This window comes from Eriocheir sinensis, chromosome 62 (assembly GCF_024679095.1).
Source record: "Eriocheir sinensis breed Jianghai 21 chromosome 62, ASM2467909v1, whole genome shotgun sequence".
NCBI lineage: Eukaryota > Metazoa > Arthropoda > Malacostraca > Decapoda > Varunidae > Eriocheir > Eriocheir sinensis.
The window spans coordinates 10,096,118-10,123,981 of NC_066570.1; the positions used below are offsets into that span (position 1 = coordinate 10,096,118).

Here is a 27,864-nt window from a genome sequence, read left to right on the forward strand (position 1 = left end):
GCCAGAGAGTGCCACCCTCCTCTAGGGTCAGATTAGTGCATTCCAACCGTTCACTAGCATAGTTATAACACCTCAGAGCCTCTATGCAGCACATGACAACTGCTGACTCCTTTGCACTGAGCCAGAGAGTGCCTCCTTCCTATAAGGACAGATTAGTGCAGTCCAGCTTTTCACTAGCAGAGTTATAACGCCTCCAAGCCTCTCTGCAGCACATGCCACCTTGTGAATCCCTAGCACTGAGCCTTAGAGTGCCACCTTCCTATTGGGTCAGATTAGTGCAGTTCAGCCTTTCACTAGCATAGTTATAACACCTCCAAGCCTCTCTGCAGCACATGACACCTTCTGATTCCCTAGCACTGAGCCAGAGAGTGCCACCTTCCTACAGCTGCAACCTCCTAGAGGGCCAGATTAGTGCAGTCCAACCTTTCACTAGCATAGTTATAACACCTCCAAGCCTCTCTGCAGCACATGACACCTTCTGATTCCCTAGCACTGAGCCAGGTTAGATTAGTGTTGTCCAGCTTTTCACTATCATATTTATATCACTTCCAAGCCTCTCTGCAGTACATGACACCTTCTGATTCCCTAACCCTGTGCCAGAGAGTGCCACTTTCCTAAACCTTCAGCTTCTTACAGGGTCAGATTAGCTCAGTCAAGCCTCTCATTAGCATGTTATAACACCTCCGAGCCTTTCTGCAGCACATGCCACCTTCTGATTCCCTAGCACTGACCGTGAGAGTGCCATCTTCCTACACCTTCTCCTTCCTAAGGGGTCAGATTAGTGCAGTCCAGCGTTTTACTAGCATAGTTATAAAACTTCCAAGCTTCTCTGCAGCACATGACACCTTCTGATTCCTTAGCACTGAGATTGACCTTCCTACACCTGCACCTTCCTACAGGGTCAGATTAGTGCAGTCCATCCTTTCACAAATATAGTTATAACACTTCCAAGCCGCTCTGCAGCACATGACACCTTCTGATTCCCTAGCACTGAACCAGAGAGTGCCACCTTCCTTGAGGGACAAAATAGTGCAGTCCAGCCTTTCACTAGCCTAGTTTAAACACCTCCAAGCCTCTCTGTAGCACATGACACCTTCTGATTCCTTAGCACGTACAGAGCCATATAGTGCCAACTTACTAGACCTTACCCTTCCTACAAGGTCAGAAAAGTGCAGTCCAGCCTTTCACTAGCATAGTTATATCACCTCCAAGCCTCCCTGCCGCACATGACACATTGTGATTTCCTAGCACAGTGCTTGACAGTGCCACCTTCGTACAGGGTCAGATTAGTACAGTCCAGCCTTTCACCAGCATAATAATAACACCTCCAAGCCTCTCTGCAGCACGTGACACATTCTGATTCCCTAGCACTAAGCCAGAGAGTCCCACCTTCCTACACCTTCACCTTCGTCAGATTAGTGCAGTCCAGCCTTTCACTAGCATAGCTGTAACACCTCCAAGCCTCTCTGCAGCATATACGACCTTTTGATTCCCTTTGAGCCAAAGAGTGCCACCTTCCTACAACTTCACCTTCCTAGAGAGCCAGCCAGATTAGTGCAGTCCAGTCGTTCACTATCATTGTTATAACACCTCTAAGCCTCTCTGCAGCACATGACACCTTCAGATTCCCTAGCACTGAGCTTGAGCGTGCCACTTTCCTACAGGGCTAGATTAGTGCAGTCCAGCATTTCAGTAGCATAGATATAACACCTCCAAGCCTCTCTGCAGCACATGGCACCTTCTGATTCCCTAGCACTGAGCCAGAGAGTGCCACTTTCCTACACCTTCACCTTTTTACAGGGTCAGAATAGTGCAGTCTAGCCTATCACTAAGATAGTTATAACACCTCCAAGCCTCATTGCAGCACATGGCACCTTCTTTTTCCTGAGCATTGAGCCAGAGAGTTCCACCTTCCTACAGGTCAGATTAGTGCTGTCCAGCCTTTCACTAGCATAGGTATAACATCTACAAGCCTCTCTGCAGCACAAAACATCTTCTGATTCCCTATGAATGAGCCAGATAGTGCCACCTTTCTACAGTGTCAGATTACTGCAGTCCAGCTGTTGTATAGTCATTACACTTCAGCGGCACCGAAGCACTGAGCTGATCTTCGGAACAGCAATCCGAGGATACATGTACTGCCAAGGCCCGAGGATCGGACATTCCCTGTCTGGCCTCTTTATAGAATACATCGCAACCCCCGCTCCTTCTTGTTTGTCATTCACTCCTCAACACGTGGCGACGAGGATGGGATTCTGAAGGAGTCGAGTGAAACCCGAGGACGAGAATGGCAGCAATAATTGGAGCGGTGGAGCAGTACTCAGAGGAGAAGATTTCGAGGCCTATACAGAAAGGTTCGAAGAGTTCCTGGAGGTCAGTAATGTCACCGAGGAGAATCGGAAACGGGCGTTGTTCCTGACTGTCTGCGGCCCGACGGTGTATCAATTACTGAGGAACCTGTGCGCCCTGGCGAAAAACTCTGAGAGGACACTGAAGGAATTGATTCGTCTCGCTACTCAGCACTATGCGCCCAAAGTTTCAGTGGTGGTGGAAAGGTTCAAATTCAACTCTGAAAATCAAAGGGAAACCCTGACAAAAAATCAGCAGTTACGTGGCAGAAATGAGGAGGAAAGCTTCCAACTGCAGCTTTGGGGCAAACTTAACAGAGCAGCTTCGAGAAAATTCGTCGGTGGAGTGTCGAGCGAACGGATCCGGCGGAGGCTGTTACGAGAGGGCGATGACTTAACTTGGGACAAAGTGTGCAAACTGGCATTATCGATGGAGGCAGCAACAACGGAGGCGAAGGTACTGGGAGGGGAGCACAAAGAAGCCCAGGTGAACAGAGTGGAGCCGCCGCGAACGAAGCCCGGGGACCAGAAAGAACCAACGAACAGGTGGGACAAGGCCAGGTTGCAAAACAAGTACTTGCCTCGTGAGGGGGCACGTAGTAGTGTAACTTGTAATCGGTGTGGCAGTAGTTACCACAAGGCAACGGAGTGCCCATTTAAGGATAAGGAATGTTTCAGGTGCAGTCGTAAAGGCCACACCAGGCGAATGTAATGTGTCGACGGCGAGGCAGAGTAAATAGCGTGGATGATGAGGAGAAAGAGATCAGTGATGAGGAAGAGAGGGTGGAGGTGTTTGGTATTTTACAGCTGCCTGGACAACAGCGGAGAACCCGGAAAACCCCACCACTGACTGTAGACGTGTCCACCTCCGTGCGTATCTCTGTGCCCTGCACGGGCACAGAGATACGCACGGAGGTGGACACAACAACACGGTCATCAGCGAGGAGGAGTGGAACAGGCTACGCAGCAAACCAAGACTTGAAGCCTTCAACAGGCGGTTAGTCACATACACAGGTGAGGCACTTCAGGTACGAGGAGTAGCCATGGTGGAGGTCAAGTTTAAAAATCAAATAGAAACTCTGCCGTTAAAGGTAGTGAAAGGAACAGGGCCCTCGCTCCTGGGTCGTGACTGGCTACTGGGGATTCAGCTGGACTGGAAGATGGTAGGCAAACTTTGAGTTGCGGAGAAGAATGGGGATAAACTTACCACAATCCTACACAAGCACAGTGAGGTCTTTTCACAGTCTTTAGGGCACATGCCGATCAAAGCACACCTGCGTCTCAAGGAAGGAGCACGACCGGTGCGGAAGAAAGCGCGACCAGGGCCACGCCCTTTACCCACTCGTGGACCAGGAGCTGGAGAGGTGGATTAAGGAAGGTGTTGCCGAGCCCGTGGAGACTGACAACAGCAGTGGCTAGGCGACACCGTTGGTGGTAGTGCCCAAAGCAGATGGCAAAGTAAGGCTGGCGGCTGACTACAGAGTGACGGTAAATCCCCAGTTGGATATAGTTAAGCACACCTAACCCTCCCGGAAGAGTTGTTTACAAGGATAAAGGAAGAGGTTTGCAAAGCTAGATTTGAGAGATGCTTATCTACAGATGGAGTTAAGTGAGGAATCAAAAGACCTAACAACTGTAGCTACGCATAGAGGATTGTTGAGGATGAAGAGATTGCCCTTTGGTTTAGCTTTCTGTGGGGACATTTTCCAGGCGGCGATGGACAGAATATTAGAAGGAATCCCCTCCTGTGTGGCATACTTAGACGACTTGCTGGTGATGGGCACGAACACAGAAGACCTTATTGCAACTTTGGATTAAGTGCTGGGGAGACTGAAAGAGAATGAGATTAGGCTCAAAAGGTCAAAGTGTGAATTCAATTTGCAGGAGGTGCACGGAGCTGAAACCCATACCCGAGAAGACCGAAGCAATAAGGAGGATGCCGAACCCGAGTGCTGTACCGACACTCCGGAGCGTATTGGGAGCGGTGGGTACTAGTCCCGGCTGTTGCCACACCTCGCCACTACGTTGTCGCCATTGTATGAGCTACTCAAGAAGGGAGTTAAGTGGCGATGGACCAAGGAATGTGAAGAGGCGATGGCAAGGGTAAAACAGACGGTGGACAGCAACCCAGTATTGGTGATATACGGTCCACAATTACCGGTCAAACTGGTAACAGACGCGAGCAAAGTAGGAGTCGGGGCGGCGCTAATGCAAGTCTTTCCAGGAGACATAGAAAGGCCGGAGGCGTATGCGTCAGGAATACTGACACAAACAGAGCAGAAATATCCCATCGTAGAAAAGGAAGCTTTGGCAGTTTCTTACGGTATTAGGAAATTTCATCAGTATTGCTATGAGAGGAAGTTTATCCTTGTCAGTGATAACAAAGCACTTTCCAGAATATTGAACCCCAGCAGAGAGATGCCGCCGTTGGGGGCAGCGCAGATGCAGCGATACGCCCTTCAGCTAGCAGCCTACAGCTACGATGTGGAGGTAAGACCCTCTGCAGACATGAGGGTCGCCGACACCTTGTCCAGACTACCGCTCCCGGGCATTGTCGACAAAGGAGCAGAAAGAATAGAAAGGGAAGCCATGACAAGTAACGTGTTATATATGGACGAGGAGCCTTCTGTGACAGCAAGAGAAGTGTCAGCGGCAACGCGGCGTGACAGAGTCCTGGGAAAGGTGCTGGCGGCAGTAAGGTCAGGCGGATTGCCGGAGGAGGCAACAGCAGAGGTAAGCAGTTACAAGTCTCGGATGGAGGAGCTCTCGACAGAGGGGGATTGCTTAATGTGGGGAGGCAGAGTGGTGATACCGGCGTCCCTGCAAGACAAGGTGAAAAAGGAACTGCATGTGGGGCACTCAGGATGCGTGAGAATGAAGCAGCTGGCTCGACGATGTGTGTGGCGGCCGGGTCTCGACAAGGAGCTGGAGGAATTGGCGAGAGCGTGTCCAGGATGTGCGGAGAAGCGGGCAGCACCACCACAGTCAGCGGTCCACCCATGGGAGAGAACACGAGGCAGAGGCTCCATGCAGATTTTGCGGGGCCAATTATGGGAACAACGCTTCTCATAGTAGTGGATAGCTACTCAAAGTGGATAGAGGCAGTACCAATGAAATCCACGACAACGGCTTGAACTCTTCATGAACTGAGTGTACTGTTTAGCAGGTTTGGTCTACCCCTACAGCTATGCACAGGCAATGGCCCGCAGTTTACGTCGGAAGAGATGGCATCTTTCGTCAAGCAGAATGGAATCCGGCACATCAGAGTGGCGCCATACCACCCGGCGAGTAACGGACTGGCGGAGAGAGCGGTGAGCACTGTGAAGGAAGGAATAAAGGCAATGATGGGGGGCTGCAAGTCGAGGGAAAAGAGCCTGTTTAAATTTCTGTTAAACTATCGTTCTACTCCACACAGCACAACAGGAAAAACACCGGCGGAAATGCTGATGGGCAGGAATATACGCTCAAAACTAGACCTACTTCTGCCCGACGAAGAGACCGCGATGGTGAGCAGGCAAGACCAACAGATGACGGGGAAAAGGGTAAGAACATTCCGAAAAAAATGACATAGTTTGGGCAAGAAGCTATGTGGGACCGAAATGGAGGAGATGGAGAATAATAGCTAAGACGGGACCACTGTCCTACGAAGCAGATGTTGGAGGAAATACCTTGTGGTCCCGCCACGCGGATCAAATAATTTTGGTAAGCAGTGGCAGGCCTGCCCAGGACAAAATTAGCGGAGAATCCCCATTGTCAGCAGGAGACGACCAAGTGCCCCAGAGAGGTAACAAGCAGGCCACGGACACAGACACCCCAGCCGCCCAAGGGGAGACGGCTGAGCGGCGAGGAGACGATGGGGACACGGAGGCACGCAGCGGGGCAGCGGCGGATATACAGCATCCCCAACTAGTAGACAGAAGGCCATCCAGATAACCATGACCGGGAACAGAGGGGAGGGCGTCAACCAAACCGGGAGAGGCGGCAGCAGAACCGCCGAAAGGGGCAGGACAAACGCGCCGGCCAGAGGGGTTAACAGGACAGACACCCGGGGAAAAAAAATTACTTATGCCGAGACGAGGCGACGATCGGCACGACAAAGGAAGCCGCCTGGCAGATATCAAGCAACTATGTAAATGGTGACGGCAGTAAAGGGGAGCTTTGGTGACTGGAGATGGTGGTGGATATTTGGGGGATAACATAAAACTTTGGTAGGAGGGTGAGGTGTTGTAGAGCCATTACCCTTCAGCGGCACCGAAGCACTGAGCAGCGCTTCGGAACAATCCGAGGATACATGTACTGCCAAGGCTCGAGGATCGGACATTCCCTGTCTGGCCTCTTTATAGAATACATCGCAACCTCCGCTCCCTCGTGTGTGTCATTCACTCCTCAACACCAGCATCTCACTAGCATGGTTATAACTCCTCCAAGCCTCTCTGCTGCATATGTCACCTGGTTCCCTAACACTGAGCTTGAGAGTGCCACCTTCCTACAGGGTCAGATTAATGCAGTCCATCCTTTTACTAGCATATTTATACCACCTCCAAGCCTCTCTTAAGCACATGTCATCTTCTGATTCACTAGCACCGAACTTGATAGTGTCACTTTCCTACAGGGTCAGACGAGTGCAATCCAGCATTTCACCATCATTGTTATAACACCTCCAAGCCTCTCTGCAGCACAAGACAGCTGAGCTGAGCACTGAGCCAGAGAGTGCCACCTTCATACAATGTCAAATTAGTGCTGTCCAGCCTTTCACTTGTATAGTTATAAAAACTCCATGCGTCTCTGCAGCACATGGCACCTTCTGATTCCCTAGCACAGAGCTTGAGAGTTCCTCCTTCATACACCTTCACCTTCCTAAAGGGTCAAATTACTGCAGCCCAGCCTTTCACTAGCGTAGTTATAACACTTCCGAGCCTCTCCGCAGCACATGACACATTCTGATTCCCTAGCACAGAGCTTGAGAGTGCCAACCTCCTACAGGGTCAGATTAGTGCAGTCCAGCCTTTTAGTAGCATAGTTATGACACCTCCAAGCCTCTCATCAGCACATGGCACCTTCTGATTCACTAGCACTTAGCCAGAGAGTGCCACCCTCCTACAGGGTCAGATTAGTGAAATCCAGCATTTCACTATCATTGTTGTAACACCTCCAAGCCTCTCTGCAGCACATGACACCTTCTGATTCCCAAGCACTGAGCTTGAGAGTGCCACCTTCATGGAGGTATTAAGGGTGGAGTGGCTGTGAGGCGCGCGGTCAGTACTGTCTTGGGTGAGCCTACCGCTTTCCCCCGTCCGCCATATTGTTGTAGGGGCTGTCACTTCAGTAGCACTTTTTTTTACCCCTTTACACTGTTTATGCTTACTTATAATAATAAGGCGTGTCAAATGAAACTACAGTGTTACATACATTGCATGCCAACAGGTCCTTCAGACTAGATATTATATATTATACACAGAATCACAGTCCACTAAATAGTACTAATTTATTTATCCTGGCTCTGCTTCTGGCGCCTTTAAGGGATATTAGTCGTGCAGTAAACGGTCTAGCTGCATATCTGTACCTGACCTGCAGATAGGTCTCGGCTACAGCCTTGATCAGTAACACAAGATAATTAATGAACGGATCACTGTCTAACATGTGTTGTGCCAGGCTGGATAAGACAGCCCTCTCCTGGAACTCAGACAGTGTTACAATGTTGTGACAAGAATGTGTTCACAACGTTGCATATGGTTGGTCACTATACTGTAAAACTTTCTCTCTGAATTTTCATTCACACACAAGACAAATGGCAACATCTCTGGATGGAAAAGATATGTGGCCTTTATTTTCAACTGAGATAAATCAGTGAGTTGCATCCAGATGTTGGGTAAATAAAGCATTGCAGCACGACTCACACTTTAAAGACCTCTTAGGTCTTAAGCTGACAAATCCGGCTATATAGCCAACTATCTTGTTGCTAACACTTTGATCAAATAATCAATGTTCATACGTCATGTGCATCAGCCCTGTGTAGGCCACTCGGCCTCTTGCAGTCTCCCTATGTTCTTATGTTGTTCTTCTTATGTATGTAAAAGTTATGCACGCTTGCTTGAAAAATTAATTAATAAATAACTTACTGGTGAAAATTAATGAATGGATCAGATTTTTGTTAGCTTGTTCATTGCACCCAAATGAAACACAGGTAGCCAGCATTCCAGACCACACACGGAGCGACATTCCTGCCTTTATTACTCTCGCTGCACGAGAGCTCTACTGAATTACAGACAGAGAATATGTGTGGATCGACTTGGGTCAAGACCTGACATCCCTTATTAATTATCTGTCCTCACCCTGACCTCGGTTTTTCTCGACCTGAGTCATCATAGCCCAACCCCAAAACAGACCTGACTCTCCCTATTAACTATGTGACCTCACCTCTTAGACAGGGGACAAACATGCATCCCAACGTAGCGAAATACTTCCATGACGTGTTTCATCACTACCCAGCAGTCGCTGCCTACCCCTACAAAAAGATGGCCGACTGACAGTTCGCTGGGATCAGCCTGGGCGCCTCACGGCCTCTCCACCCTTTTTACCTCCATGACCACCTTCCTACACATTCACCTTCCTACAGGGTCAGACTAGTGCAATCCAGCATTTCACTATCATTGTTATAACACCTCCAGGCCTATCTGCAGCACATGACACCTAATGATTCCCCAGCACTGAGTTTGAGAGTGCCACCTTCCTACACATTCACCTTCCTAGAGGGCCAGATTAGTGAAGTCCAGCCTTACACTAGCATAGTTATAACACCTTCAGGTCTCTCTGCAGCACATGACACCTAATTCCCTAACACCGAGCCAGAGAGTGCCATCCTCCTACAGGGTCAGATTAGTGCAGTCAAGCCGTTCACTGGCATAGTTATAACACCTCCAAGCCTCTCTGCAGCACATGGCACCTTCTGATTCCCTAGCACTGAGCCAGAGAGTGCCACCTTATAACAGGTCCGGATTAGTGCAGTCCAGCCTTCACTATCATACTTATAACACCTCTAAGCCTCTCTGCAGCACATGACACCTTCTGATTACCTAACACTGAGCCAGAGAGTGCCACCCTCCTATCCCTTCACCTTTCTACAGTTTCAGATTAGTGCAGTCCAGCCTTTCACTAGCATAGTTATAACACCTCAAAGTCGAGTTGTTTTCACCTGCTCCTCAATATCGAGGTGCTTACATCTGCTCCTCAATATCAAGGTGCTTTCATCTGCTCCTCAATATCGAGGTGCTTTCATCTGCTCCTCAGCATCGATGTGCTTTCATCAGCTCCTCAATATCGAGGTGCTTTCATCTGCTCTTCTATATCGAGGTCCTTTTATCTGCTCCTCAATATCGAGGCGCTTTCGTCTGCTGCTCATTATCGAGGTGCTTTCATCTGTTCCTCAATATCGAGGTGCTTTCATCTGCTCCTCAATATCGAGGTGCTTTCATCTGTTCCTCAATATCGAGGTGCTTTCATCTGCTCCTCAATATCGAGATGCTTTCATCTGCTCCTCAATATCGAGGTGCTTTCATCTGTTCCTCAATATCGAGGTGCTTTCATCTGCTCCTCAATATCGAGGTGCTTTCATCTGTTCCTCAATATCGAGGTGCTTTCATCTGTTCCTCAATATCGAGGTGCTTTCATCTGTTCCTCAATATCGAGGTGCTTTCATCTGCTCCTCAATATCGAGGTGCTTTCATCTGTTCCTCAATATCGAGGTGCTTTCATCTGCTCCTCAATATCGAGGTGCTTTCATCTGCTCCTCAATATCAAGGTGCTTTCATCTGCTCCTCAATATCGAGGTGCTTTCATCTGCTCCTCAATATCGAGGTGCTTTCATCTGCTCCTCAATATCGATGTTCTTTCATCTGCTCCTCAATATCAAGGTGCTTTCATCTGCTCCTCAATATCAAGGTGCTTTCATCTGCTCCTCAATATCAAGGTGCTTTCATCTGCTCCTCAATATCATGGTGTTTTCATCTGCTCCTCAATATCGATGTTTTTTCACCTGCTCCTCAATATCGAAGTGCTTTCATCTGCTCCTCAATATCAGGGTGCTTTCATCTGCTCCTCAATATCGAGGTGCTTTCACCTGCTCCTCAATATCGAAGTGCTTTCATCTGCTCTTAAATATCAAGGTGCTTTCATCTGCTCCTCAATATCGAAGTGCTTTCATCTGCTCCTCAATATCGAGGTGCTTTCACCTGCTCCTCAATATCGAAGTGCTTTCATCTGCTCCTCAATATCAAGGTGCTTTCATCTGCTCCTCAATATCGAGGTGCTTTCACCTGCTGCTCTGTATCGAGGTGCTTTCACCTGCTCTTCAATATCGAGGTGCTTTCACCTGCTCCTTAATATCGAGGTGCTTTCATCTTCTCAATATCGTAGTGCTTTCATATGCTCCTCATCATCGATGTGCTTTCATCTGCTCATTAATATCGAGGTGCTTTCATCTGCTCCCCAATATCGATGTGGTTTCATCTGCTCCTCAATATCAAGGTGCTCTCATCTGATCCTCAATATCGAGGTGCTATCATCTGCTTCGCAATATCGAGGTGCTTTCATCTGCTCCTCAATATGGATCTGTTTACATCTGCTCTTCAATATCAAGGTGCTTTCTTCTGCTCCTCAATACCAAGGTGTTTTCATCTGCTCCTTAATATCGATGTGCTTTCATCTGCTCCTCAAGAACTTGAAGAGAGTTTAAACTATCAGGAAGATTATAGCAGAAGGAGCAACGTGCGAATCAGTGGCATGGAGGAGCGTGGAGCCACTGAGCCATGGGAGCAGACGGCGGCTGCCGTGACGTCACTCCTGGAGGAAAAGATGCAGCTGCCGGGACTCGTGTTGGAGCGAGCCCATCGTGTTGGTGTGCGCCGCGACGCCAGGCCTCGTCCCATCATAGCAAGATTCTCTCGTTACTGCGATCGAGAAGCTGTGATGAGGAACTCCAAGAAGCTGAGGGGCACGAACATATTCGTGAACGATGACCTCTGTGCAGCGTCACAAGCCGTGAGGAATGCTCAGATGCCTCTACTAAAACAGGCAAGAGCACAAGGGAAAGTGGCATTCTTCCATCACACCAAGTTAATCATCAAAGACAAGACCAGTGACGTTGGAGTTGATCGGATGCGGCAGTCGACGGGGACCACGGGGTGTGGCTGGCGCCGGGGTACGGGCGGAGCCGGGGCCTGCTGCTGCTGCTGCTGGTGGGGTCGTCGTGGAGGTGGCGGGGGCATGGGCTGGCGCCGGGAATGGTCCCTTCCCCACCCTGCCCGCGCCTCTTCGTGATGGTCCGGCCCCCTGCTCGTCTCCTTCCACTCCTGCTACTACACCTGCTGCCTCGACACAGAATAAGCCGGTGAAGAAAAGTCTACGAGGTGCCGTGAGAAAATAACTCGTCATTCGTAGTATAAATAGTGTAATATAATATCAACATCTATATAATGAATGTAAACCAATACCTGTCATTTCATAATTTAAATGACATAGAATTTACTAATATGATAATTATGGACAATCACAACTACCCACTTAGCATTTTAAATACATTAACATGTGATTTTAGTGAATTAGAAAGACCCAATCATGTTATAGATCGATCAAGTGAACCGATACTGCCAGAACCAACATGTGATTATGTTTTCTGTAATGAGGACTTACAAGAAACTTTTCCTCCAAATAGTTTAAAAATATTGTCGTATAATATAAGTAGTGTTCCTCAACACCTGGACTCGTTATTTGATGAATGTTTAAATCAATCTTCTGTCACGTTTGATGCTATCGGGTTATGTGAAACACGTCTAAATGATGCCATATGTAACTTATATAACCAGAGTATCTACTTTTCATACTTTCAGAATAAGTCAACACAAGGGGGAGGCTTAGCTATTTATCTGCATAACAAGTTTCAAGGAGAAAAGATTACTAACGCTTGTTTAAAACTACCACACCTTGAATCACGATGTATTAAAATAATCAAGCGCTCAAATTTCACAATAGGTTTTTTTACAGACCACCCAATGCATCACTTCATGATTTTTTTTAATCAATGAAACAAATTTTAGATTATGTATCTAATCTTAGTTTACCATGTTATTTGATGGGAGATTTTAATGTTAACCTGTTAAATGCCAATAACAATACCATTTCATACATTAATATGTTCCATTCCTAAAACTTCTTTCAAAGTATTTTGAAGCCAACCAGAGTAACCTCTACCTCTGCAACATTAATTGATCATATATGGTCACATGACATTCACAATTATATGAAAAGTGGTATATTTTATTCATCAATCAGTGACCACTTCCCGGTATTTGGTCTTTTTTCTACACTTGCCCTTAACAATATATCATATGTGCATGTAACAAAAAGAATTATTACCAATGATAAAATTGCAACTTTCAAAGAAGAAATAAAAAAAAAATTAGGTGGGATTTAGAGCTAGCTAATAATGAAGGAACTGAACATATATTTAATTTCTACATGGACACATTCAAGAGACTATATAACATTAATTTCCCAATAAAATCATTTTTGGTTAAAGAGAAAACATTTTGGGAAGCAATACATAACTCCAGGTTTAATAAAGTCAATAAAACATCGTAACAAGTTACAAAAGTTATACGCAAAATGGCCACTAACCTATGAAACAATATTTAAACGATATAGGAATACGTTGACATCAATAATAAGGACAGCCAAAGAGAGTTACTTTAAAGAAAAATTTAGTGAACAATCAGGTGACTCTAAAAAAACATGGAAAACTTTACATTACTTAATGGGGATAAATAGATCGAAATTGCCAACTTCAATGAATTTTCAAGATAAAACTGTATCTAATGACAGCGATATTGCAGACGAATTTAATAACTGGAAAAGCTCATAATTTTTTAAAAAGCTATTGTCCTCCAGAACACTATTTACAGTATACAATAACAAATCTTCTTCCTACAGTACGGTCAGGTGCGGTGTTCCACAAGGGTCTATTATGGGACCAATTCTCTTTTTAATATATGTCAATGATATAATATACACAAGTACTAAATTAAAAATTTTGTTGTTTGCAGATGATGCCACAATATATGTACAGGGTCACAACATTAAAGATATTATAGCAATTCTAAATAAAGAACTAATAAATGTATCAAATTGGATTACTGCTAATAAATTAACACTAAATATTTCAAAGACATTCTATATGCTATCTAGTTCCATACATTCAATTCAAGACAATATTGATATACAATTAAATAATAAATCATTGAGTCGAGTCAACAACATAAAATTCCTAGGTGTGACAATTGACGAAAACCTACACCTACCTACAGCAAGTTTGTATTAGAATATCTCAAGTCACAGGTGTAATATATAGAATTAGAAATAATGTAACTAAAGATTCCCTAAAACTAATATATTATTCTACTGTATATCCAGTGTTATTGTATTGTTCAGCAGTTTGGGGAGGAGCATTCAAAACACTTATAGACCAACTATTTGTTGCACAGAAAAAAGTTATTAGGGTAATGTCATATAAATCAAAATATGAACATACCAACCCACTCTTTTGTGACTACAAGCTTCTCAAATTACCAGATCTTATATTACTTCAGACTTGTTTATTTGTGTTCAAAGCATTACATGTGTATCCCACCAACATATTCCAGCCACTGTCTCATAACATCAACACAAGACGACCACATGACCTAAGAGTACCGTACTGTCGCACTGTCCAGGCTCAGCGCAGTGTGAGTGTGCGGGGCGTCACACACTGGAACAACCTCCCACAGGATATCAAATCACTCACTTCTATTAATACATTTAAAGGCAAAATTAGATCATCTTTATTGCAAAGTTATGAACAATAATCAGACATGTTAATATTATTGTTACTATTAATATTATTATTTTTTAATTTTCTACTATTACTATTTACAATACTATATATACATGTATGTATGTATATGTATGTGTGTGTCTGTATGTGAATCTATATGTGTGTATGTATATGTGTGTGTATATATGTATATGTGTATGTATGTATGTATGTATATGTGTATTTGTGTTTATGTATGCATATGTGTGTGTATGTATATGTATATGTATGTATGTGTGTATGTATGTGTATATATGTATGTGTGTGAGTATGTATTTGTTTTTTTTTGTGTTGTTTTTTTTACATTGCAGCCTATTGCGCCGGTAGGCTTCTTCCCGGTGGATCCTGATGGTCGGTCCAAGGCTTCTTTCCGGTAGGTCCTGATGGTCGGCCCAGCCCGTTCTGGCGCAGGCGAGTGTTTATAGTGGCGCCATCTTGCATTGGCTCATGCTGCCCTCCCAGAGCTCATCTCTGATCCTAGAATCTAGAGTCCGGGTTGATTGGTGGTCTTCTGGACAGCATGTGGGTAGTTTTAAGCCACTCGGCGGCGGCTGAAAAATCCCAGCTTGGTGGCACCGGGCGGGGATTGAACTCGCGTCCTCCTGAACACGAGGCCGTTACTTTGACGACTCAGCCACCGCCTGTATATATGTGTATATATGTACATATGTATGTATATGGATGCGTATGAATGTGTGTATGTGTACATATGTGTGTATATGTATATGTATGTGTATATGTGTATGTATTTGTATGTATGTATGTATGTATGTTTGTATGTATGTCCATATGTATGTATATAGTGTGTATGTGTATTGTTTGTATGAACGTATATGTGTATTTCTTTATGTATGACATTGTATTTGTATATGTATAGGCTGCATGTATGTGAGTATGTATGTATATGTAAGTGTATATGTATGTATGTATGTATGTATGTGATTAAGTATGTACACATGTGGGTCTGCATGTACATGTATTTGTGTGAGTAGGCAATAAACTAAAATGTGCAGTATTTATGTCTTATACATGATAGATACTGTCTTCAACTAGGCCAAAACATTTGCATGTTTTATATATTTCTTTGTTCATTAAACTGATCCATACAAAAGCTTCTTGCTTAATGGACCTGGGCTGTACTATTACTGTTTACTGTTTATAACATATTATATTATATCAATGGCCAATAAAGATATCAATATCAATATCAATATCGAGGTGCTTTCATCTGCTTCTCAATATCAAGGTGCTTTCATCTGCTCCTCAATATCAAAGTGCTTTCATCTGCTCATCAATATCGATGTGCTTTCATCTGCTCCTCAATATCGAGGTGCTTTCATCTGCTCCTCAATATCAAGGTGCTTTCATCTGCTCCTAAGTATCGAGGTGCTTTCATCTGTTACTCAATATCAAGGTGCTTTCATCTGCTCTTCAATATCAAGGTGCTTTCATCTGCTCCTCAGTGTCGAGGTGCTTTCATGTGTTCCTCAATATCGAGGTGCTTTCCTCTGCTCCTCAATATCAAGGTGCTTTCATCTGCTCCTCAATATCAAGGTGCTTTCATCTGTTCCTCAGTATCGAGGAGCTTTCATCTGCTCCTCAATATCAAGGTGCTTTCATCTGCTCCTCAGTATCGAGGTGCTTTCATCTGTTCCTCAATATCGAGGTGCTATCATGTGCTCCTCAATATCAAAGTGCTTTCATCTCTTCCTCAATATCGAGGTGCTATCATGTGCTCCTCAATATCAAGGTGCTTTCATCTGCTCCTCAATATCGAGGTGCTTTCATCTGCTCCTCAATATCGACGTACTTTCATCTGCTCCTCAATATCGAGTTGCTTTCATCTGCTGCTCAATATCGAGGTGCTTTTATCTGTTCCTCAATATTGAGGTGCTTTCATCTGCTCCTCAATATCGAGGTGCTTTCATCTGCTCCTCAATATCAAGGTGCTTTCATCTGCTCCTCAACATCGAGGTGCTTTCATCTGCTCCTCAATATCAAGGTGCTTTCATCTGCTCCTCAATATCAAGGTGCTTTCATCTGCTCCTCAATATCAAGGTGCTTTCATCTGCTCCTTAATATCAAGGTGCTTTCATCTGCTCCTCAATATCAAGGTGCTTTCATCTGCTACTCAATATCGAGGTGCTTTCACCTGCTCCTCAATATTAAAGTGCTTTCACCTGCTCCTCAATATCGATGTGATTTCATTTGCTCCTCAATATCGATGTGCTATTATCTGCTCCTCAATATCGAGGGGCTTTTATATGCTCCTCAATATCAATGTGCTTTCACCTGCTCCTCAATATCAAGGTGCTTTCACCTGCTCCTCAATATCGAGGTGCTTTCACCTGCTCCTCAATATCAAGGTGCTTTTACCTGCTCCCCAATATCGATGTGCTTTCACCTGCTCCTCAATATCGATTTGCTTTCATCTGCTCCTCAATATCGAGGAGCTTTCATCTGCTCCTCAGTATCGAAGTGCTTTCATCTGCTCCTCAATATCGAGGTGCTTTCATCTACTGCTCAATATCGAGGTGCATTCATCTGTTCCTCAATATCGAGGTGCTTTCATCCGTTCCTCGATAACGAGATGCTTTCATCTGCTCCTCAATATCGAGGTGCTTTCAACTACTCCTCAATATCGAGGTGCTTTTATCTGCTCCTTAATATCAAGGTGCTTTCATCTGATCCTCAATATCGAGGTGCTTTCATCTGCTCCTCTATATCAAGGTGCTTTCATCTGCTAATCAACATCAAGGTGCTTTCACCTGCTCCTCAATATATAGGCTCTTTCATATACTCCTCAATATCAAGCTGCTTTCACCTGATCCTCAATATTAAGGTGCTTTCATCTGTTCCTCAATATCGAGGTGCTTTAATCTGCTCCTCAACATCGAGGTGCAATTATCTGCTCTTTAATATCGAGTGGCTTTCATCTGCTCCTAAATATCGATGTGCTTTCACCTGCTGCTCAATATCGGGGTGCTTTCATCTGCTACCTAATATCGAGGTGCTTTCATCTGATCCTCAATATCGAGGTGGTATCATTTGCTCCTCAATATCAAGGTGCTTTCACCCGCTCCCTAATATCGAGGTGCTTTCACCTGCTCCTCAATATCTATGTGCTTTAGCCTGCTCCTCAATATCAAGGCGTTTTCACCAGCTCCTCAATATCGATGTGCTTTCAACTGCTCCTCAATATCAAGGTGCTTTCATCTGCTTCTGAATATCAAGGTGCTTTCATCTGCTCCTCAATATCAAGGTGCTTTCATCTGCTCCTAAATATCGATGTGTTTTCATCTGCTTCTCAATGTCAAGGTGCTTTCATTTGCTCCTCAATATCAATGTGCTTTCATCTGCTTCTCAATATCAAGGTGCTTTCACCTGCTCCTCAATATCGATGTGCTTTCACCTGCTCCTCAATATCAAGGTGCTTTCATCTGCTCCTCAATATCAAGGTGCTTTCATCTGCTTCTCAATATCAAGGTGCTTTCACCTGCTCCTCAATATCAAGGTGCTTTCATCTGCTTCTCAATATCAAGGTGCTTTCATCTGCTCCTCAATATCAAGGTGCTTTCACCTGCTCCTCAATATCAAGGTGCTTTCATCTGCTTCTCAATAACAAGGTGCTTTCATCTGCTTCTCAATATCAAGGTGCTTTCATCCGCTGTTGCCTCTCTTTCTGTCTTCTATCGATATTCCCACGCTGACTGCTCTTTTGAACTTACTAACTGCATGCCTCCCCCATTCCTGCGGCCCCGCTGCACACATCTTTCTACTCATGCTCATCTCTATACTGTCCAAACCCCTTATGGAAGAGTTAGCCAGCATCTTCACTCTTTCATCCCTCACGCTGGTAAACTCTGGAATAATCTTCCTTCATCTGTATTTCCTCCTGCCTACGACTTGAACTCTTTCAAGAGGAGGGTTTCAGGACACCTCTCCTCCCGAATTTGACCTTGATTTTGGCCACCTCTTCTGATTCTTTTATGGGAGCAGCGATTAGCGGATTTTTTTTATTATTGTTTTTTTTTGTGTGCCATTGAGCTGCCTCCTTTGTTGTAAAAAAAAAAAAAAATACCGATGTGCTTTCAACTGCTCCTCAATATCAAGGTGCTTTCATCTGCTCATCAATATCAAGGTGTTTTCATCTGCTTCTCTATATCAAGGTGCTTTCATCTGCTAATCAATATCAAGGTGCTTTCATCTGCTCCTCAATATCGAGGTTCTTTCATATACTCCTCAATATAAAAGTGCTTTCATCTGCTCCTCAATATCGAGGTGCTTTCATCTGCTCCTCAACATCGAGGTGCTTTCACCTGCTCCTTAATATCGATGTGCTTTCACCTGCTCCTCAAAATCGAGGTGCTATCATTTGCTCCTCAATATCAAGGTTCCCCAATATCGAGGTGCTTTCACCTGCTCCTCAATATCAAGGTGCTTTCACCAGCTCCCCAATATCGATGTGCTTTCACCTGCTCTTCAATATCAAGGTGCTATCATCTGCTTCTCAATATCAAGGTGCTTTCACCCGCTCCACAATATCGAGGTGCTTTCATCTGCTCCTCAATATCGAGGGGCTTTCATCTGCTCCTTAATATCGATGTGCTTTCACCTGCTCCTCAATATCGAGGTGCTATCATTTGCTCATCAATATCAAGGTGCTTTCACCCGCTCCCCAACATCGAGGTGCTTTCACCTGCTCCTCAATATCAAGGTGCTTTCACCCGCTCCCCAAAATCGATGTGCTTTCACCAGCTCTTCAATATCAAGGTGCTTTCATCTGCTACTCAATATCAAGGTGCTTTCATCTGCTCCTCAATATTGAGGTGATATTATTTGCTCCTCAATATCGAGGTGCTTTCATCTGCTACTCAATATCGAGGTGCTTTCATCTGCTCCTCAATATCGAGGTGCTTTCATCTGCTCCTCAAAGTCGAGGTGATATTATTTGCTCCTCAATATCGAGGTGCTTTCATCTGCTGCTCAATATCGAGGTGCTTTCATCTGTTCCTCAATATCGAGGTGCTTTCATCTCCTCCTCAGTATCGAGGTGCTTTCATCTGCTCCTCAATATCAAGGTGCTTTCATCTGCTCCTCAATATCAAGGTGCTTTCATCTGCTCCTCAATGTAGAGTTGCTTTCATCTGCTCCTCAATAAGAAGGTGCTTTCATCTACTCCTCAATATCGATGTGCTTTCACCTGCTATTCAATATCGAGCTGCTTTCATCTGCTCCTCAATATCAAGGTGCTTTCATCTGCTCCTCATTATCGAGCTGTTTTCATCTGCTCATTAATATCAAGGTGCTTCCATTTGCTTCACAATATCAAGGTGCTTTCATCTGCTCCTCAATATCGAATTGCCTTCATCTGCTCCTCAATATCAAGGTGCTTTCATCTGCTCCTCAAAATCGATGTGCTTTTTTTCTGCTCCTCAATATCGAGGTGCTTTCATCTGCTCCTCAATATCGAGGTGCTTTCATCTGATCCTCAATATCGATGTACTTTCATCTGCCCCTCAATATCAAGGTGCTTTCATCTGCTCCTCAATATCGATGTGCTTTAACCTGCTCCTCAATATCGAATTGCTCTCATCTGCTCCTCAATATCAAGGTGCTTTCATCTGCACCTCAATACCGAGGTGCTTTCACCTGCTCCTCAATATCGAAGAGCTTTCACTAGCTCCTCAATATCAAGGTGTTTTCACCTGCTCCCCAATATCGATGTCCTTTCACCTGCTCCTTAATATCGAGGTGCTTTTATCTGCTCCTCAATATCGAGGTGCTATCATCTGATCCACTATATGGAGCAGTTTACATTTACTCCTCAATATCAAGGTGCTTCCTTCTGCTCCTCAATATCAAGGTGCTTTCATCTGCTCCTCATTATCGATGTGCTTCCATCTGCTCCTCAATATCGATGTGCTTTCGTCTGCTCCTCATTATCAAGGTGCTTTCACCTTCTCTTCAATATCAAGGTGCTTTCTTCTGCTACTCAATATCAAGGTGCGTTCATCTGCTCCTCAATATCGAGGTGCTTTCATCTGCTCCTCAATATGGAGCTGTTTACATCTACTCATCAATATCAAGGTGCTTTCTTCTGCTCCTTAATATCAAGGTGTTTTCATTTGCTCCTCAATATCGATGTGCTTTCATCTGCTCTTCAATAGCGAGGTGTTTTCATCTGCTCCTCAATATGAAAGTGCTTTCATATGCTCCTCAATATCAAAGTGCTTTCTTCTGCTACTCAATATGGATGTGCTTTCATCTGCTCCTCATTATCGAAGTGCTTTCATCTGCTCCTCAATATCGAGGTGTTTTCATCTGATCCACAATATCGAGGTGCTTTCATCTGCTCATCAATATCGAGGTGGTACCATCTGCTACTCAATATCGAGGTGCTTTCATCTGCTCCTCAAAATCGAGGTGATATCATCTTCTCCGCAATATCGAGGTGCTTCCATCTGCTCCTCAATATCGAGGTGGAATCATCTGCTCCTCAATATCGAGGTGCTTTCGTCTGCTGCTCAATATCGAGGTGATTTCATTTGCTCCTTAATATCGTGGCGCTTTCATCTGCTCCTCTATATCTAAGGTGCTTTCATCTGTTCCTCAATATCAAGGTTCTTTCATCTCCTCCTCAATATCAAGGTGCTTTCATTTGCTCCTCAATATCCATGTGCTTTCACCTGCTCCTCAATATAGAGCTGCTTTCATCTGCTACTAAATATCATGGTGCTTTCTTCTGCTCCTCAATATCAAGGTGCTTTCATCTGCTCCTCTATATCCATGTGCTTTCACCTGCTCCTCAATATAGAGCTGCTTTCATCTGATCCTAAATATCAAGGTGCTTTCATTTGCTCCTCAATATCAAGGTGCTTTCATCTGCTCCTCTATATCCATGTGCTTTCACCTGCTCCTCAATATAGAGCTGCTTTCATCTGCTCCTCAATATCAATGTGCTTTCATCTGTTCCTCAATATCGAGGTCCTATTATCTGCTCCTCAATATCGAGGTGCTTTCGTCTGCTGCTCAATATCGAGGTGCTTTCATCTGTTCCTCAATATCGAGGTACTTTTATCTGCTCCTCAATATCGAGGTGCTTTCATCTGCTCATCAATATCGAGGTGCTTTCATCTGCTCCTCTATATCAAGGTGCTTTCATCTGCTCCTCAATATCAAGGTGCTTTCATTTGCTCCTCAATATCAAGGTGCTTTCATCTGCTCCTCAATATCAAGGTGTTTTCATCTGCTCCTCAATATCGATGTGCTTTCACCTGCTCCTCAATATCGAAGTGCTTTCATCTGCTCCTCAATATTAAGGTGCTTTTATCTGCTCCTCAATATCGAGGTGCTTTCACCTGCTCTTCAATATCGAGGTGCTTTCATCTGCTGTTTAATGTCGAGGTGCTTTCATCTGCTCCTCAATATCAAGGTGTTTTCATCTGCTCCTCAATATCGAGGTGCTTTCACCTGCTCTTCAATATCGAGGTGCTTTCACCTGCTCCTCAATATCCAGTTGCTTTCATCTGCTGTTTAATATCGAGGTGCTTTAATCTTCTCAATATCGAGGCGCTTTCATCTTCTCCTCAATATCGAGGTGCTTTCATCTTCTCCTCAATATCGAGGTGCTATCATCTGCTGCCCAATATTGATATTCTTTCACCTGCTCTTCAATATCAAGGTGCTCTCACCTGCTCCTCAATATCGAGGTGCTATCATCTGCTCCTCAATATGGAGCTGTTTACAACTGCTTCTCAATATCAATGTGCTTTCTTCTGCCCCTCAATATCAAGGTGCTTTCATCTTCTCAATATCGAGGTGCTTTCTTCTGCCCTCAATATCAAGGTGCTCTCACCTGCTCCTCAATATCGAGGTGCTATCATCTGCTCCTCAGTATCGAGGTGCTATCATCTGCTCCTCAATATCGAGGTGCTTTCATCTGCTCCTCAATATCGAGGTGCTTTCATCTGCTCCTCAATATGGAGGTGCTTTCATCTGCTCCTCAATATCAAGGTGCTATCATCTGCTCCTCAATATCAAGGTGCTATCATCTGCTCTTCAATATCAAGGTGCTATCATCTGCTCCTCAATATCAAGGAGCTATCATCTGCTCCTCAATATCAAGGTGCTATCATCTGCTCCTCAATATCAAGGTGCTTTCATCTGCTCCTCAATATCGAGGTGCTTTCATCTGCTCCTCAATATCGATGTGCTTTCACTTACTCCTTAATATCGAGGTGCTTTCATTTGTTCCTCAATATCAAGGTGCTTTCATCTGCTCCTCAATATCGAGGTGCTTTCATCTGCTCCTCAATATCATGGTGCTTTCATCTGCTCCTCAATATCATGGTGCTTTCATCTGCTCCTCAATATCAAGGTGCTTTCATCTGCTAATCAATATCGAGGTGCTTTCATCTGCTCTTCAATATCATGGTGCTTTCACTTACTCCTTAATATCGAGGTGCTTTCATTTGTTACTCAATATCAAGGTGCTTTCACCTGTTCTTCAATATAGATGTGCTTTCACCTGCTCCTCAATATTGATATGCTTTCAACTGCTCCTCAATATCGAGGTGCTTTCCCCTGCTCCTCAATATCGACGTTCTTTCACCTGCTCCTCAATATCGAGGTGCTTTCATCTGCTCCATAATATAGAGATGCTTTCATCTGCTCATTAATATCAAGGTGTTTTCTTCTGCTCCTCAATATCAAGGTGCTTTCATCTGCTCCTCAATATCGATGTGCTTTCATCTGCTCCATAATATAGAGATGCTTTCATCTGCTCCTCAATATCGATGTGCTTTCATCTGCTCCATAATATAGAGATGCTTTCATCTGCTCCTCAATATCAAGGTGCTTTCATCTGCTGTTCAATATCAAGGTGCTTTCTTCTGCTCCTCAATATGGATGTGCTTTCATCTGCTCCTCAATATCGAGGTTCTTTCATCTGCTCCTCATTATCGAGGTTCTTTCATCTGCTCCTCAATATCGAGGTGCTTTCATCTGCTCATCAATATCGAGGTGCTTTCATCTGCTCATCAATATCGAGGTGCTTTCATCTGCTCCTCAATATCGATGTGCTTTCATCTGCTCCTCAATATCGAGGTGCTTTCATCTGCTCCTCAATATCGAGGTGCTTTCATCTGCTCCTCAATATCGAGGTGCTTTCATCTGCTCATCAATATCGAGGTGCTTTCATCTGCTCATCAATAACGAGGTGCTTTCATCTGCTCCTCAATATCGATGTGCTTTCATCTGCTCCTCAATATCGAGGTGGTATCATCTGCTCCTCAATTTCGAGGTGCTTTCATCTGCTCCTCTATATAGAGGTGCTATCATGTGTTCCTGAATATAGAGGTGCTTTCATCTCCTCCTCAATAACAAGGTGCTTTCGTCTGCTCCTCAATATCGAGGTGCTCTTATCTGTTCCTCAATATGGAGGTGCTTTCATCTGCTCCTCAATATAGAGGTGCTATCATGTGTTCCTCAATAACAAGGTGCTTTCACTTGCTCTTCAATATCGAGGTGCTTTCATTAGTTCCTCAATGTCAAGAAGCTTTCACCTGTCCCTCAATATAGATGTGCTTTCACCTGCTCCTCAATATCGATGTGCTTTCACCTGGTCCTCAATATCAAGGTGCTTTCATATGTTTCTCAATATGAAGGTGCTTTCATCATCATCCTAATACAGATATGCTTTCACCTGCTGCTCAGTTTCAAGATGCTTTTATCTGCTCCTCAATATCAAGGTGCTTTCATCTGCACATCAATATCAAGGTGCTTTCATCTGCTCCTCAATATCAAGGTGCTTTCACCTGCTCCTCAATATATATGAGCTTTCAACTGCTCCTTTATTTCGATATGCTTTCACCTTCTCCTCAATATCGATTTGCTTTCACCTGCTTCTCAATATTGAGGTGCTTTCATCTACTCCTCAATATCGAGGTGGTTTCACCTGCTCCTCAATATCGAGTGGCTTTCATCTGCTCCTCAATATCGAAGGGGTTTCACCTGCTCCTCAGTATCGAGTGGCTTTCATCTGCTCCTCAATATCGATGTGCTTTCACCTGCTTCTTAATATCGATTTGCTTTCACCTGCTTCTCAATATCGAGGTACTTTCACCTGCTTCTTAATTTTGAAGTGCTTTCATCTGCTCCTTAATATCGAGGTGCTTTCATCTGCTCCTCAATATCGATATGCTTTCACCTGCTTTTCAATATCGATTTACTTTCACCCGCTTCTCAATATCGATTTGTTTTCACCTGCTCCTCAACATCGATTTGCTTTCACCGGGTCCTCAATATCGATTTGCCTTCACCTGCTCCACAACATCGATATGCCTTCACCTGCTCCTCAACATCGATTTGCCTTCACCTGCTCCTCAACATCGATTTGCCTTCACCTGCTCCTCAATATCGATTTGCCTTCACCTGCTCCTCAACATCGAATTGCTTTCACCTGCTCCTCAATATCGATTTGCCTTCACCTGCTCCTCATCATCGATTTGCTTTCACCTGCTCCTCAATATCGATTTGCCTTCACCTGCTCCTCAATATCGATTTGCTTTCACCTGCTTCTCAATATCAATGTGCTTTCACCTGCTCTTCAATATCGATGTGCTTTCACCTACTTCTTAGTATCGATGTGCTTTCACCTGCTTCTCAATATCGATGTGCTTTCACCTGCTCCTCAATATCGATGTGCTTTCACCTGCTTCTCAGTTTCGATGTGCTTTCACCTGCTTCTCAATATCGAGGTACTTTCAACTGCTCCTCAATATCAAGGTGCTTTAAGCTGTTCCCCAGTATCGAAGTGCTTTCACTTGGTACTCAATATCGAGGTGCTTTTATCTACTCCTCAATATCGAGGTGCTTTCATCTACTCCCCAATTTCGATGTGCTTTCACTTGGTACTCAATATCGAGGTGCTTTTATGTACTCCTCAATATCGAGGTGCTTTCATCTACTCCTCAATATCGAGGTACTTTCGTCTGCTGCTCAATAACCAGGTGCTTTCATCTGCTCCTCAGTATCGAGGTGCTTTCATCTGCTCCTCAATATCAAGGTGCTATCATCTGCTCCTCAATATCAAGGTGCTATCATCTGCTCCTAAATATCAAGGTGCTTTCATCTGCTCCTCAATATCGAGGTGCTTTCATCTGCTCTTCAATATCAATGTGCTTTCATATGCTCCTCTATATCGATGTGCTTTCACCTGCTCCTCAATATCGAATTCTTTTTATCTGCTCCACAATATCGAGATTCTTTCATCTGCTCCTCAATATGAAGGTGCTTTCATCTGCTCCTCAATATGAAGGTGCTTTCATCTGCTCCTCAATAACGAGGTGCTCTCCTCTTCTCATCATTATAGAGGTGCTATCATCTGTTCCCCAATATCGATAAGCTTTCATCTGATTCCTCAATATCAATGTGCTTTCATCTGCTCCCCAATATCGATATGCTTTCATCTGATTCCTCAATATCAAGGTGCTCTCATCTGCTCCTCAATATCGAGGTGCTTTCATCTGCTCCTTTATATGGAGCTGTTTACATCTGCTCTTCAATATCAAGGTGCTCTCACCTTCTCCTCAATATCGAGGTGCTATCATCTGCTCCTCAATATAGAGTTGCTTTCATCTGCTCCTCAATATGGAGCTGTTTACATCTGCTTCTCAATATCAAGGTGCTTTATATCTCTTCCTGAATATCAAGGTGCTTTCATCTGCTCCTCAATATCGAGGTGCTTTCATCTGCTCTTCAATATCGATGTGCTTTCATCTGCTCCTCAATATCAAGGTGCTTTCATTTTCACCTCAATATCGAGGTGCTTTCACCTGCTCCTTAATATCGAGGTGCTTTCACCTGCTCCCCAATATCGATGTGCTTTCACCTGCTCTTGATATTGAGGAGCAGATGAAAGGACCTCGATATTGACGAGCAGGTGAAGGCACATCGATATTGAGGAGCAGATTAAAGCACCTCGATATTGACGAGCACCTGATAGCACCTCGATATTGAGGAACAGGTGAAAGCACCTCGATGTTGAGGAGGATAAGCAGATGAGGAGCAGATATCTGTTGAGGAGATGATATCGATATTGATGAAAGCACCTCGATATTGAGGAGCAGATGAAAGCACTTGATATTGAGGAGCAGATGAAAGCATCGATATTGAAGAGCAGATGAAACCACCTCGATATTGAGGAGCAGATGAAAGCACCTCGATATTGAGGAGCAGATGAAAGCACCTCGATATTGAGGAGCAGATGAAAGCACCTTGATATTGATGAGGAGCAGATGAAAGCACCTCGATATTGAGGAGCAGATGAAAGCACCTCGATATTGAGGAGCAGATGAAAGCATCGATATTGAGGAGCAGATGAATATCGATATTGAGGCAGATAAAAGCACCTCGATATTGAGGAGCAGACGAAAGCACCTCCATATTGAGGAGCAGATGAAAGCACATCGATATTGAGGAGCAGATGAAAGCACCTCGATATTGAGCACATGATAGCACATCGATATTGAGGAGCAGCAGATGAAAGCAACTCGATATTGAGGAGGAGATGAAAGAACATCGATATTAAAGTGCAGATGATAGCACCTCGATATTGAGAGCAGATGAAAGTACCTCGATATTGAGGAACATATGAAAGGACATCGATATTGAGGAGCACATGATACCTCGATCGATGTTGAGGGCAGATGAAAGAACATCGATATTGAGGAACAGATGATAGCACCTCGATATTTAAGAGCAGATGAAAGTACCTCGATATTGAGGAGCAGATGAAAGCACCTCGATATTGAGAGCATATTAAAGCACCTCGATATTGAGGAGCAGACGAAAGCACCTCGATATTGATAAGCAGACGAAAGCATATCGATATTGAGGAGCAGATGAAAGCACCTCGATATTGAGGAGCAGATGAAAGCACCTCGATATTGAGGGCAGATGAAAGCACCTCGATATTGAGGAGTAGATGAAAGCAACTCGATATTGAGGAGTAGATGAAAGCAACTCGATATTGAGGAACAGATGAAAGCCTCTCGATATTGAGGAGCACATGATACCACCTCGATATTGAGGAGCAGATGAAAAAACATCGATATTGAGGAGCAGATGAAAGTACCTCGATATTGAGGAGCAGATGAAAGCACCTTTTTATTGAGGAGCAGATGAAAGCACCATGATATTGAGAAGCAGATGAAAGCACCTTAATATTAAGGAGCAGATGAAAGCATCTCGATATTGATGAGCAGATGAAGGCACAACAATATTGAGTAGCAGATGAAAGCACATCGATATTGAGGGCAGATGAAGCACATCGATATTGAGAGCAGATGAAAGCACCTTGATATTGAGGAGCAGATGAAAGCACATCGATATTGAGGAGCAGATGAAAGCACCTTGATATTGAGGAGCAGATGAAAGCACCTCGATATTGATGAGCAGATGAAAGCACATCGATATTGAGGAGCAGATGAAAGCACCTCGATATTGAGGAGCAGATGAAAGCACATCGATATTGAGGAGCAGATGAAAGCACCTCGATATTGAGGAGCAGGTGAAAGCACATCGATATTGAGGAGCAGATGATAGCACATT

At 44.3% G+C, this 27,864-nt stretch overlaps 1 pseudogene; it reads left to right on the plus strand.

Annotated features, from left to right (window-relative positions):
- The first annotated feature begins 11,126 nt into the window (after positions 1–11,126).
- Positions 11,127–27,864, plus strand: part of LOC126986568 (protein Wnt-7b-like) — a 46,015-nt pseudogene continuing 29,277 nt past the window's right edge.